Raw genomic sequence first — 14,347 nt, forward strand, 5'->3', positions numbered from 1 at the left:
CCCCAAAACTCCAATTCAATATAACATGCCACAAGCACTTCTAAATATCCATCAACATACGCATCATAGTCTAAACACATTCTTTTCAAGGAATATATAATCATCATACACCAAAAATATAATAAGATGTTATTTCCTTCAATAATCATAACTCTTAATACATTATAAACTTATTATATACAACCTCCATAATACAATCTTTACATACATGCCAAAAATCACCATTTACAAAATATCCTACCCAAAATGTGATCACTACTCTGATGCTTGTCCTCTGGTCTTTAAGAACACCCTCCGCTCTTAACCTGCGCGTGATAAAAATCAACGCGCTGAGTGGAAGACTCAGTGGTGCTAAATAACCAACAATTAAATTAACAATAAAAGCCAAGGCAAAACTTAAATTACTCAACTATATAAATACCGAAATTGCATTCATTTAATTCAAATACTTTGAAAGAAATGAGAAGATTATAAATACAAATATGTCTTCATTCTTTTATAGCAACAACAAAATTTCATTTTTCGTTAAGGCTCATACTCATGCAGAATGAACATAAGCAGATTTGATCATGGCCTATATTAGCGCCACCCCCATTACATACTCATGGCCTATGAAAGCACCACCGTGGCCTATGAAAGCACCACCCCCATCACACAGTCATGGCCTATGAAAGCACCACCATGGCCTATGAAAGCACCACCCCATCACACAATAAGCGGGTCCGCCTATTTATAAGGGCTGATAACCCTAGCATATGATCATAGCTTCACAATAAGAAAATCCATCTCATCATACCACGTTTCAATCATGCATAGTAGAGCCCAAATCAAAAACATTCTTTCACAAAAGCAATAATTATAACTCAAAACCTCTTCATTTAGTACTCATCAGTTCAAAAGTTTTACTCAAAACACTATAAATGTATATATACTTAATATAGTAGAAAAGTACATAAATCAAGAACTTTTCAGCATTTCCATAAACTTGACCTCTGCTGGGTTTTTAACACATAAATTGAGTTATGGGTCTCCAAATTGCATGAAATCAGATTCATTAGAAAGCTAAGACAAAATGATACAAATGTTCAGAAGGGACCACAGCCCAGATCTCAGAGTAAGATAGCAAACAAAAGCTCAGAACACAGACCAACAGATCAGACCTGATTCAGCAGAACCAAGTCCAATGTTTCTTGAATTCCTACTTCACCAAACACTCAAATGAAACCAATCCAAAACGAGAGAATTCTCAAGACACAGGGCAACAACTTTTATGAAGAACTCAGAACCTAATCTTATCATTATAGTGGTCAAAATGGGCACTCAATTTAGTAATGCATGTGGCTCGACACAACAGAGTCAGTTTGGGTGTTTGAGCCATAAATGGAGCTATGTATCTCCAATTTGGACACAAGAGGATGGGTTGGAAAGATAAGAAGTAAATCTATAACGTTTATGAAGAACATAAAACGTTATTTTGCCATTTGAGTGGTCAAAATGGACAATCATTTCGGATATACAGGGAAGACACCATAACAGAACCAGTTTTGGTATTTCACTCATAAGTTGAGCTACAAGTATTGAAATTGGACATAAGAATATGTTTTGGAAAGCTGAGAAATAGAGCTACAACTTTCATGAAGAAGTCAGAAACAAATGGGAAGTATAAAGGGTCAAAAATGAGTTCCAATCTCACGGCAGAACACATCTCACATTAAAATTCAGCAATTTCAACAAAACATACAAAGTTCCCAAAATATATTCAAAACCCTAACCATGTAAAAACAACTTAAACAAGTGAAATTATGATTGCACTAACCTTATTAACAAGCTTGAAAAAGCTTGGAAAGCCTTACTCCTTGGCTTTCTCTTTCCCCTTTGAGGATGGTTCTCCAACCTCTTCAAAGCATGAAAAATCAACATTACAAGCAAAACTTAACAAAAGAAATAGTTGGAGCATGATTTAATGCATCAATAACATGTCTAAACCATGAATTCTACTTAACAATTCACAAAACTCAAAAACCACAACTTACTTGCTTCAATGGTAACTTCACTTCTCTTTGGTTTTAATCACCAAACTCAACTTCTACTTCTTAATTCTTAAGAATTAAGTACTAATCTATGATTTAATTAGGTAGTTTGGTGGTAAATTTGGAGGTAAGAAAATGAAGAAATGAAAGAAAGAGGAAGAAGATGGAGATGGCGTGGATAAGGAGAAGAGAAGAAAGAAATAAGTGTTGTGGTGTTTACTTTAAGTGCCAAAGTCAAATTTGACTTCCTAAAATCATGCAAATGTGTGGCTAAGATCAAGTCCTAAGTAATCTCATCCAATGGCTCTAAATATTCCTCAAATAATTCTCTTCTACTTCTTATTTAACTCCACCAATTAATTAAATTAACTCCACTAAAATAATTCCTCATTTATTTCTTAATATACCACACTAGAAATATTATGCATTCAATACATAAACTCTCCAAAAATATTCATTAAATATTTTCTACCCACCTAAATCATGCAAACATGCTCCAAGAATAGTAAATAAAATATTAACTATGCATAGTAATTTTTCCGGACTAAAATAATACCAAGTTCCGGACCGATGGTACTATTCACAGACCGGTAAATCACTATTACCGACACTAAAAAAAAATCAGTCTGTTACTGTTCTCCCCCCCTTAAAAGAAATTCATCCTCGAATTTACCTGGTGTAAATAACTGAGGATGCTATTGTCTCATAATATCTTCACTTTCCCATGTAGCTTCCTCGGTCTTATGGTTTCTCCAAAGGACCTTTACCAAAGGAATTCTCTTATTCCTTAGTTCCTTGATTTCCCTCGCAAGTATCCTCACTGGTTCTTCCTCATAAGTCAAATCTGGCTCTATGGTAACAGAATCAACTGGTATCACATGTGATGGGTCGGACCGATACCTCCTCAACATAGACACGTGGAAAACATTATGTATCCTATCCAGGTCTGGTGGTAAAGCTAGTCTATAGGCTAATGGACCCACACGCTCAATGACCTCATATGGACCAATGAACCTAGGACTAAGCTTACCCTTTCTTCCAAATCTCAATATCTTTTTCCACGGAGATACCTTAAGGAAAACCTTATCTCCCACTGCATACTCTATATCTTTCCTCTTCAAATCCGCATAAGATTTCTGACGATCTGAAGCTGTTTTCAATCTATCTCTGATAATTCTGACCTTATCCTCTGTGTCTCGAATCAAATCTGGACCTATAATCTTACCCTCACTCAATTCCGACCAACACAGTGGAGTCCTACATCTCCTGCCATATAGTGCTTCGAAGGGAGCCATCTGAATGCTCGACTGATAACTGTTATTGTAGGCAAATTCAGTAAGTCGAATGTACTTCTCCCAACTGCCTTCAAACTCAATAGCACAAGCTCTTAACATATCCTCCAAAATCTGAATAACCCGCTCTGACTGACCATCAGTCTGAGGATGAAAAGCTGTGCTGAAATGCAGTTTAGTACCCAAAGCCTCATGTAGCTTCTTCCAAAATCTAGAAGTAAATCTCGGATCTCTATCTGAAATGATGGAAGAAGGAACCCCATGTAATCTCACTATCTCATCTATATAAAGCTCTGCATACTGCTCCATGGTGAAGTCAGTCCTAACAGGAAGAAAGTGTGCCGACTTAGTTAGCCTGTCAACTATTACCCATATAGCATCTTTCTTTTTAGGAGTTAAAGGCAATCCAGTCACAAAATCCATAGTAACTTTATCCCATTTCCACTCTGGAATAGAAGTAGGGTGTAACAAACCAGAAGGAAACTGATGCTCTGCTTTCACTTGCTGGCATGTCAAACACCTCGACACATAATCTGTGATATCCCTCTTCATCGCCGGCCACCAATACTGTGATTTCAAATCATGATACATCTTATTACTGCCAGGATGCATAACATAGGGACTACTATGAGCTTCCTTTAAGATACTCTTTCTCAACTCTGAAATTTTAGGCACACAAATCCGATCCTCAAAGTACAAGCAGTCCTCTCTAATCTCAAATCCCTTCTTCTTACCCTCTCTGACTAGGCCTTTCCACAAGGCAATAGTCTCATCACCCTGCTGTGCATCTCTAATCTGCTCACCATAAGCTCTGCTACAAGAGCACCATCTTTAGTCACAGTTAAGTGTGCATTCATAGCACGAAGAGCAACTAATGCCTTTCTACTGAGTGCATCTGCCACTACATTAGCTCTACCCGGGTGGTAATCAATAGTGAACTCATAGTCCTTAAGTAGCTCTAACCATCTGCGCTGCCTCAGGTTAAGCTCTCTCTGTGTAAGCAAATACTTAAGGCTCTTATGATCCGTATACAAGTGGCATTTCTCACCATATAAGTAATGTCTCCAAATCTTCAAGGCAAACACAATAGCTGCTAACTCCAAATCATGGGTAGGGTAGTTCTTTTCATGTGGCTTCAGCTGCCGGGAAGCATAAGCAATCACCTTGCCCTCCTGCATAAGCACACAACCCAAACCATTATGCGAAGCATCACTATAAACATCATATGGTCTGCCTGGAGCTGGCTGTGTCAAAACTGGAGCCTCAGTAAGCATCGCCTTAAGCTTCTCAAAGCTACTCTGGCATCTATCAGTCCACTCAAAACGGACATCCTAACGGAGAAGTCTAGTCAAAGGGGCTGCAATAAGAGAAAACCCCTTGACAAACCTCCTGTAATATCCAGCCAAACCTAAGAAACTGCGAATCTCTGTGACATTAGTAGGTGGCTTCCAATCAAGCACTGCCTCAATCTTCTTCGGGTCCACCCGAATACCCTCTGCAGAAACAACATGCCCTAAGAAAGCAATCTCAGTCAACCAAAATTCACACTTACTGAGCTTGGCATACAACTGTCGGTCTCTCAAGGTCTGCAGAACTGTTCGTAGGTGATGATCATGATCCTCTCTAGTCGGAGAGTACACCAAAATATCATCAATAAAAACCACCACGAACTGATCCAAATAAGGATGGAAGATCCGGTTCATCAGGTCCATAAACACTGCTGGAGCATTAGTCAACCCAAATGGCATCACTAAAAACTCATAGTGACCGTAGCGTGTCCTGAAAGCAGTCTTAGGTACATCTAATCCCTTCACCCTTAGCTGATGATAACCTGATCTCAGATCTATCTTCGAGAATACACTAGCCCCTCTCAACTGATCAAACAAATCATCTATCCGAGGCAATGGATATCGATTCTTCACAGTAACTTTGTTAAGTTGTCTGTAGTCAATACACAACCTAAGTGAGCCATCCTTCTTCTTTACAAACAATATTGGAGCACCCCATGGAGATACACTAGGACAAATAAAACCCTTATCAAGCAACTCCTGAATCTGAATCTTTAACTCTTTCAATTCAGCAGGCGCCATCCGATACGGAGCAATGGATATCGGTGCAGTACCAGGCATAACCTCAATACCAAACTCAACCTCTCTCTCAGGAGGTAAACCAGGCAACTCCTCTGGAAACACATCCGAAAAATCACATACTGTGGGTATATCATGGACACTAGGAGCTTCTGACTCTGGAACAAGTACACAGGCTAAGTAGGCCTCATAACCATGCTGGATAAGTCTTCTCGCAGTAGAAGCAGAAATAACGTTAGAGAGGTAATCCGACCTCTCACCCACAACTACAATCTCCTCACCAGATGAAGTCTGGACTGTAATCCTCTTACATCTACAATCAACAATGACCCCATGTCTAGACAACCAATCCATACCCAATATCACATCGTACTCCCGAAAAGGCAACTCTATCAAATCACCCGGAAATACATACCCATGAATGACTACAGGGCAATCTCTATACACCCGATCAACTACTACACTCTGACCCAAAGGGCTAGTAACCTCAACGCTGTGCTCTAATGTCTAAGCATGCATACTACCCAGTCTACCCACATGTATGCATATGTATGAATGCGTGGAGCCCGGATCAATCAAAGCAAGTACAAAAGTGTCAAAGATAGAGAAGGTACCTGCAATGACGTCCGCCGCATCCCGCTGCTCCCTGGTCCTAATGGCATAAGCTCTCGCCTGTGCTCTAGCCTCTGGTCTCTCCACAGTCTCAGACACAGGTCTCTCACTCCTAGTACCATATCCCTCACTACGGCCTCTCCCTCTGCCTCTCTGAACATAGGAAGCTGGCCTCCCAACCTGGTGAGCTGGACGAGTCACAGTCATAGGACAATCCCTAATTATATGCTCAGTGGATCCACATCTATAGCAAGCTCTCATAGTAGTTCCCCAACACACCCCAACATGCCTCCTGCCACACTGACTGCAAATCGGTAGACCTGGCCATGTAGCACCTCCACCACTAGCAACAGATGAAACCGGAGGAGCTGATCTCGGAACTATACCCCGACCAACTGTCTGGCCCGGTCTGGCCCCCATCTGCGGTCCGCCTCTAAATCTCTTGCTACTAGACTGGACCCCTGAAGTCTGTCCAGACGTAGCACTCTGAAATCTCTTATACTGACTGCTCTGCTGGATCCTCTGACCTCTGGCCTGTCTCTCATTCCGAATAAGCTCAAGCTCTGTAGCAGCCTTCACCAAACCAGCTAATGTAGTGTGGGGCTGGGATGTCAAGTGCATCCTATACTCATCCAGTAACCCCTTCCGAAACCGCTTACACCGATCTGCCTTAGTAGGGACCAACTTAGAAGCATACCTACTCAACCGCAGAAACTCCCGCTCATACTCAGAGACAGTCATCCGTCCCTGCCTAAGCTCAAGGAACTCTGCTATCCTCTGATCTGTGTATAACTCCCCTACATATTTCTCCCGAAAAGCAGAGAGAAAGAAATCCCAAGTAATATCCTCAGCTCTCGCTGTCTTCACCATAGACTCCCACCATAGGTAAGCCTCTTCCTTTAGCAAGGAAACAGCACAAATCAATCTATCTGCAGGAGTACACTGCATCTGGTCCAAAACCCTCTCTGTAGCTTGGAGCCAAAATTCTGCTGCAGAAGGATCATCATCTCTCCGACCCATAAAATCCTCAACACGATACTTCCTCAGTCTCTCTACCGGGGTATGAACTGGAACAGGGGCTGGTGCGACTGGAGCCTGGGCAACAGCTCCCGCAGCCTGCCTCAATGCAGCTACCAACTGCTGTACCAAATCACCCTGATTAGGCCCCGCAGGACCCGCAGTAGCCTGCCCTACAGCTGAGGCGCGCTCTGCATCAGAACCCAAAATCCCACCAGCATCACCACCGGCTGGCCTACCGCCCTCTAACATAGCACCCTCTGGAGGGACATAACTGTCCACCTCCTCATCCGACAGGCGCTGAGACATCACTAAATACCTACAAAGACCAGTGGATTCGCATCAGAGAGAAATTCCCAAAACAGACTAATATGGCATGTACTTAACTTAAATCACTTATATCATGACTCCAAATCGGATAAACTCTCATACCAAATAATATATCCTAGAATCGTCTAAACCTGGCTCTGATACCACAAAATGTAACACCCGCCGGCCAATCTCGGAGAACCAGACGGCGGATGCCACAATCGGTGCCGGAGCACCGTCTTATGTCACTTATTAAAGCTAGATCACAAATTAGAAGTGGTTAAATTTTCATAAGGAGGCAAGTAATTAACGTTTTGTTTTGTTTTTTTTTTTCTTTTTTTTTTTTTTGTTAACGAAAATAATATTTAAGGAAATTCCTACGAAAATTTCGCAAGAGTTTCCCCTAAAAATTAACTTGCCACACAAAGAAAATATACACACTTCCAATTTTCTCCAAACCCCAAAACTCCAATTCAATATAACATGCCACAAGCACTTCTAAATATCCATCAACATACGCATCATAGTCTAAACACATTCTTTTCAAGGAATATATAATCATCATACACCAAAAATATAATAAGATGTTATTTCCTTCAATAATCATAACTCTTAATACATTATAAACTTATTATATACAACCTCCATAATACAATCTTTACATACATGCCAAAAATCACCATTTACAAAATATCCTACCCAAAATGTGATCTCTACTCTGATGCTTGTCCTCTGGTCTTTAAGAACACCCTCTGCTCTTAACCTGCGCGTGATAAAAATCAACGCGCTGAGTGGAAGACTCAGTGGTGCTAAATAACCAACAATTAAATTAACAATAAAAGCCAAGGCAAAACTTAAATTACTCAACTATATAAATACCGAAATCGCATTCATTTAATTCAAATACTTTGAAAGAAATGAGAAGATTATAAATACAAATATGTCTTCATTCTTTTATAGCAACAACAAAATTTCATTTTTCGTTAAGGCTCATACTCATGCAGAATGAACATAAGCAGATTTGATCGTGGCCTATATTAGCGCCACCCCCATTACATACTCATGGCCTATGAAAGCACCACCGTGGCCTATGAAAGCACCACCCCCATCACACAGTCGTGGCCTATGAAAGCACCACCGTGGCCTATGAAAGCACCACCCCATCACACAATAAGCGCGTCCGCCTATTTATAAGGGCTGATAACCCTAGCATATGATCATAGCTTCACAATAAGAAAATCCATCTCATCATACCACGTTTCAATCATGCATAGTAGAGCCCAAATCAAAAACATTCTTTCACAAAAGCAATAATTATAACTCAAAACCTCTTCATTTAGTACTCATCAGTTCAAAAGTTTTACTCAAAACACTATAAATGTATATATACTTAATATAGTAGAAAAGTACATAAATCAAGAACTTTTCAGCATTTCCATAAACTTGACCTCTGCTGGGTTTTTAACACATAAATTGAGTTATGGGTCTCCAAATTGCATGAAATCAGATTCATTAGAAAGCTAAGACAAAATGATACAAATGTTCAGAAGGGACCACAGCCCAGATCTCAGAGTAAGATAGCAAAAAAAAAGCTCAGAACACAGACCAACAGATCAGACCTGATTCAGCAGAACCAAGTCCAATGTTTCTTGAATTACTACTTCACCAAACACTCAAATGAAACCAATCCAAAACGAGAGAATTCTCAAGACACAGGGCAACAACTTTTATGAAGAACTCAGAACCTAATCTTATCATTATAGTGGTCAAAATGGGCACTCAATTTAGTAATGCATGTGGCTCGACACAACAGAGTCAGTTTGGGTGTTTGAGCCATAAATGGAGCTATGTATCTCCAATTTGGACACAAGAGGATGGGTTGGAAAGATCAGAAGTAAATATATAACTTTTATGAAGAACATAAAACGTTATTTTGCCATTTGAGTGGTCAAAATGGACAATCATTTCGGATATACAGGGAAGACACCATAACAGAACCAGTTTTGGTATTTCACTCATAAGTTGAGCTACAAGTATTGAAATTGGACATAAGAATATGTTTTGGAAAGCTGAGAAATAGAGCTACAACTTTCATGAAGAAGTCAGAAACAAATAGGAAGTATAAAGGGGTCAAAAATGAGTTCCAATCCCACGGCAGAACACATCTCACATTAAAATTCAGCAATTTCAACAAAACATACAAAGTTCCCAAAATATATTCAAAACCCTAACCATGTAAAAACAACTTAACAAGGAAATTATGATTGCACTAACCTTATTAACAAGCTTGAAAAAGCTTGGAAAGCCTTACTCCTTGGCTTTCTCTTTCCCCTTTGAGGATGGTTCTCCAACCTCTTCAAAGCATGAAAAATCAACATTACAAGCAAAACTTAACAAAAGAAATAGTTGGAGCATGATTTAATGCATCAATAACATGTCTAAACCATGAATTCTACTTAACAATTCACAAAACTCAAAAACCACAACTTACTTGCTTCAATGGTAACTTCACTTCTCTTTGGTTTTAATCACCAAACTCAACTTCTACTTCTTAATTCTTAAGAATTAAGTACTAATCTATGATTTAATTAGGTAGTTTGGTGGTAAATTTGGAGGTAAGAAAATGAAGAAATGAAAGAAAGAGGAAGAAGATGGAGATGGCGTGGATAAGGAGAAGAGAAGAAAGAAATAAGTGTTGTGGTGTTTACTTTAAGTGCCAAAGTCAAATTTGACTTCCTAAAATCATGCAAATGTGTGGCTAAGATCAAGTCCTAAGTAATCTCATCCAATGGCTCTAAATATTCCTCAAATAATTCTCTTCTACTTCTTATTTAACTCCACCAATTAATTAAATTAACTCCACTAAAATAATTCCTCATTTATTTCTTAATATACCACACTAGAAATATTATGCATTCAATACATAAACTCTCCAAAAATATTCATTAAATATTTTCTACCCACCTAAATCATGCAAACATGCTCCAAGAATAGTAAATAAAATATTAACTATGCATAGTAATTTTTCCGGACTAAAATAATACCAAGTTCCGGACCGATGGTACTATTCACAGACCGGTAAATCACTATTACCGACACTAAAAAAAAATCAGTCTGTTACAAAGCTCCTCACCTGACGTTCGGTTCTTGGCGATTCCATATCCTGAATGGCTTTTATCTTGTCTGGGTCAACCTCAATCCTGTTAGGCCCTACAACAAAACCTAACAGCTTCCCTTTTGTTACTCCGAATACACACTTTTTGGGATTAAGTCTTAAGTTGTACTGTTTGACCCGTGCGAAGAACTTTTCCAACACCTCTATATGTTCTTCTTGTGTTTTTATCATGATCACCATATCATCCACATACACCTCCAATCCTTTATGGATCATGTCATGAAATAATGTTGTAGCCATTCTCTGATATGTTGCCCCAGCATTCTTCAATCCGAAGGGCATCACCCTATAGCAGAAAGTCCCAAAGTCAGTAGTGAAGGCAGTCTTGTGCTTGTCAACTAAGGCCATCAAGATTTGGTTGTACCCGGAGAATCCGTCCATAATAGAATAACATCCCATTCCAGCAGCACTGTCGATCAAAACATCTATGTATGGAAGTGGAAAGTCATCTTTGGGCGAGGCCTTGTTTAGATCCCTATAGTCAACACAAACTCTTATTCTCCCATCTTTCTTCAACATAGGGACTATGTTTTCCAACCACTCAGGATAATGTACTACTTCTAAGAATCCTGCATCTAACTGTTTCTGGACCTCAGCCTTGATCTTGTCTTGCCACTCTGGTCTGACTCGCCTCCTTTTTTGCTTTACTGGCTTAATACTCGGGTCGGTAGGGATGAAATGTTCTGCGATTCACCTGTCGATTCCTGGCATGTCGGCATAGCTCCAGGCGAATACGTCTGAATTTCTCTTAAGACATTCTTGGAGATCCTATCTAAGTTCAGGCTTAAAGTCTGATCCGATTTCGATTATTTTGGGATCTTCAGTGGTGCTTAGGTTAAATGTAAAATGATGCAATGCATTTATGTCAAATATGTGCGTGGTATAATCAATGCCATGAACGTGACAATCAGGAAAATAAGAAAACAAGTATTCAAAATTCACTTTCATTAATTGAAATAATAAAGGGAAACCATCCAAATCGTTCTCAAAACAATAATCAGAAAAGCAAAAAATAGGATTAATAACTTGTTCAATACATTCATCACAGCTGTCCTTTATAGCTTGAATCACTTCATCAGCATCTAGAGCTTCCTTTGCTTCTGGGGCAGCTTTTTCTTTCGCCTCTTCATGCTCTGTCATCTTCATCACCTTCCTCTCTGCTTCTTCAGCATCTTCAGCTGCTAGTATTGACTAGAGGATCCTTGCCTTAGACTTCTGCTCCTGCACCATTTTGGAAGCTTCGTCCCCAATCCCAAGGAAATCTTCAAATTCAGGTATCTTCTGTGACCATTCTGTGCCACTGCATGTTTGAACCATACCAACCATGAACTGTGTGCCCTCTACCAATTATTCGAAGGAAGGCTCAGGAGATTTGATTAGCTGCTCATCAAAATCTGTCATGAAGATCTCCAGACCAGGATACGTCTTTCCTCTGCTCTGAAATTCCCCTGAAGCCTCTGGGACAAAGAAGATCTTATTCAGTCCTGGCTCTTTTATCGGGGACTGGACTTCATATTTCTCCTTCTTTCTACTCTCTGAATACCCCAGCCCACGTCGACCTTGCTGTCCATGTGATGATGGCACAGGTTCAAACCTTCCCTGTAAATCTCGGCCTAGCCCCTTGTCGTATTTCCATTGCATCTTCTTCATCATTTTACGGGAAAAAGGGCTCATCTTATTAATTGCACTTTTGTTTTCAGTAATTACAGCATCATCAATCACAGCCACCTGAAAACCAGATAAAGGCACAGACGCCTCTAAACCTTCTACAGCCGCCACATTCAAATCTTCTTGCACATTGATAGTTACCACCTTAGTACCCCAAGGAACCTTAACTTTTCTGTGCAATGTGGAAGGGATTGCACCCAGAGGATGAAGCCATGGTCTTCCTAACAGTAGCGCATAGTTGGCCAAAATATCCAAGACGACTACATCTACCCAACTTTCTATAGTCCCCATCGAGATCTTTGCCCTGAAAGTTCCCCTAGCGTTACGCATGGTGTTGTCATAGGCTTTAACTACCATGTTAGAAGGCTCAAGTTCCAACTCCTCGATCTTAAATTTGGACAGCATTTTCAGTGGGCATACACACAATGTCGACCCATTGCCCACCATCACATTGCGGGTTTCTCGCCCATTAACAGCAACCTGGATGTACAGAGGCTTGAAGTGATTCCTTCCTTCCGGAGGAAGATCGGAATCAAAGAAGGTGATCTCACCAATCCTGCGCTGTAACACATTGATCATATCCACGCTCTAGATTCTGGCAGGAACCCTAACAAATGTCATAGCCTCTAACAAAGATTCTCTGTGCTCCTTTGAGGCTATCAGTAGATCCCACAGTGAGATGTCAGCCCTAGTCCTCTGTAGCTGACCCAATACTGAATTTGCTATTACGCCGCTTTGTATTTTGTTTTGACTACTTTCGCCCACTTCAATAGTCTTCTTTTGCACCTTTCCCACTTCATCTTCCTTTTTTTTTTCCTTGGGCTGTTCTTCACCCTTATCCATTGCCTTCTTTCCTGTCCCATCGCTGATAACTCCTTTCCCCTTAGACTGGGAATTATTGTCTGGATTATACACACGGCCGCTGCGAGTCAAACTCTGGATGCCAACTTCATTTACATCCTCATCACTGCTGTAGTACCATTGGTCTTCCTGATCAGCCAAACTTTTCTGAATTGCAAGCTGAACCTGCTCGTCTTCACTTTTCGATACTTCGCCAACTTGGACTGTGATGCTCTTCTCAATTTCAATTTTCACAGGCCTGCTTTCTTCTTCCTCCTCACTGCTACAGTCATCCCAGATGTTCAGCATAGCACACATCTTCTCTTCCCATTCTGCTTCTGCCAATACCAGTTCTTCCGGCAAACCACTCCCAATTGCGTTAACCGACCCACCCGCTGAAGGCTTATGAGGTGGATAATTGTACTGGTATTGTGGCAACGGATTATTCTTTGTTCTCGGCTTATTCCTTTTAGAAGGTTTGGTAATCTTCCCACTGTCTATTAGATCCTGTATGGCGTGCCTAAGTTTGAAGCAGTCATCAGTAGCATGACCCTTACACTGATGGTACTCGCAGTCCCGATCCATAAACCTACCCCGAACAGGCTTAGCTGGATTAACAGGCAGTTTGGATAGCACGCCATTCTTAATGCAAGATCTCATGACCGTGCTTAAAGGTCTACCCAAGTCAGTGAACTCCCTTCTTACTTTCTCGTTAACAGCTCCCACAGTGTTGCTAGTGCCTGACTGATTTGTGGCATTATTTCCAGCATTTCTATCAGTGTAAGAGGACCGGTAGTTACCAAACCCTCGGCTCTTCTTCTTTTCATCCTTGTACAGCTCTTCGATATTCAGCCCAGCCCTTTGAACTAAAGAAAAATCAATGAAAGGTTGGGCCAGCATCCTCTCCTTGAAGAAAGGTAAGAGGCTTCGATTGAAAATCCTTATCAGCTCTTGGTCCTTAGGCCTTGTCTGGACCATGAACAGTTTTGTTCTCCACCTCCTGTAATAATCCGAGAAACTTTCATCATTTTCTTGCCTTAAGCTCTCCAAGTCACACAGGCCGAACTCATCACTGTCATCCGTTTTGAAGTGCTTGAGAAAAGCGGTCTGTAGCTTGACCCAATCTCTCTGTGTCTCTATATCCAAGCCATCATACCATCTCCTGTAACTCTTGTGCAGTGTCTAAGGAAATGCCCGTAAGACATCTTCCTCGTTATATCGGTTCATTTGGGCGACCCGGATGAACTCAGATAAATGGGATCGCGGGTCATTGTCTCCTTCAAACAAGGTATGCTTGAAAGTCTTGAATGAAGTGGA

The 14,347-nt window shown here is 40.6% G+C and overlaps 1 long non-coding RNA gene across 1 annotated transcript; it reads right to left on the reverse strand.

Annotated features, from left to right (window-relative positions):
• Nucleotides 1-255: 255 nt before the first annotated feature.
• On the reverse strand, nt 256-2,518 carry LOC149499083 (uncharacterized). The gene is made up of 3 exons (XR_016322934.1): nt 2,034-2,518; nt 1,817-1,896; nt 256-305 (listed from the first exon to the last, which is right to left on the reverse strand). It is a non-coding gene; the product is annotated as an uncharacterized LOC149499083 (long non-coding RNA).
• Between the last annotated feature and the right edge of the window lie 11,829 nt (nt 2,519-14,347).

This window comes from Jatropha curcas, chromosome 1, assembly GCF_041381405.1.
Source record: "Jatropha curcas cultivar XTBG-Jc1 chromosome 1, XTBG_Jcur_1.0, whole genome shotgun sequence".
Lineage (NCBI taxonomy): Eukaryota > Viridiplantae > Streptophyta > Magnoliopsida > Malpighiales > Euphorbiaceae > Jatropha > Jatropha curcas.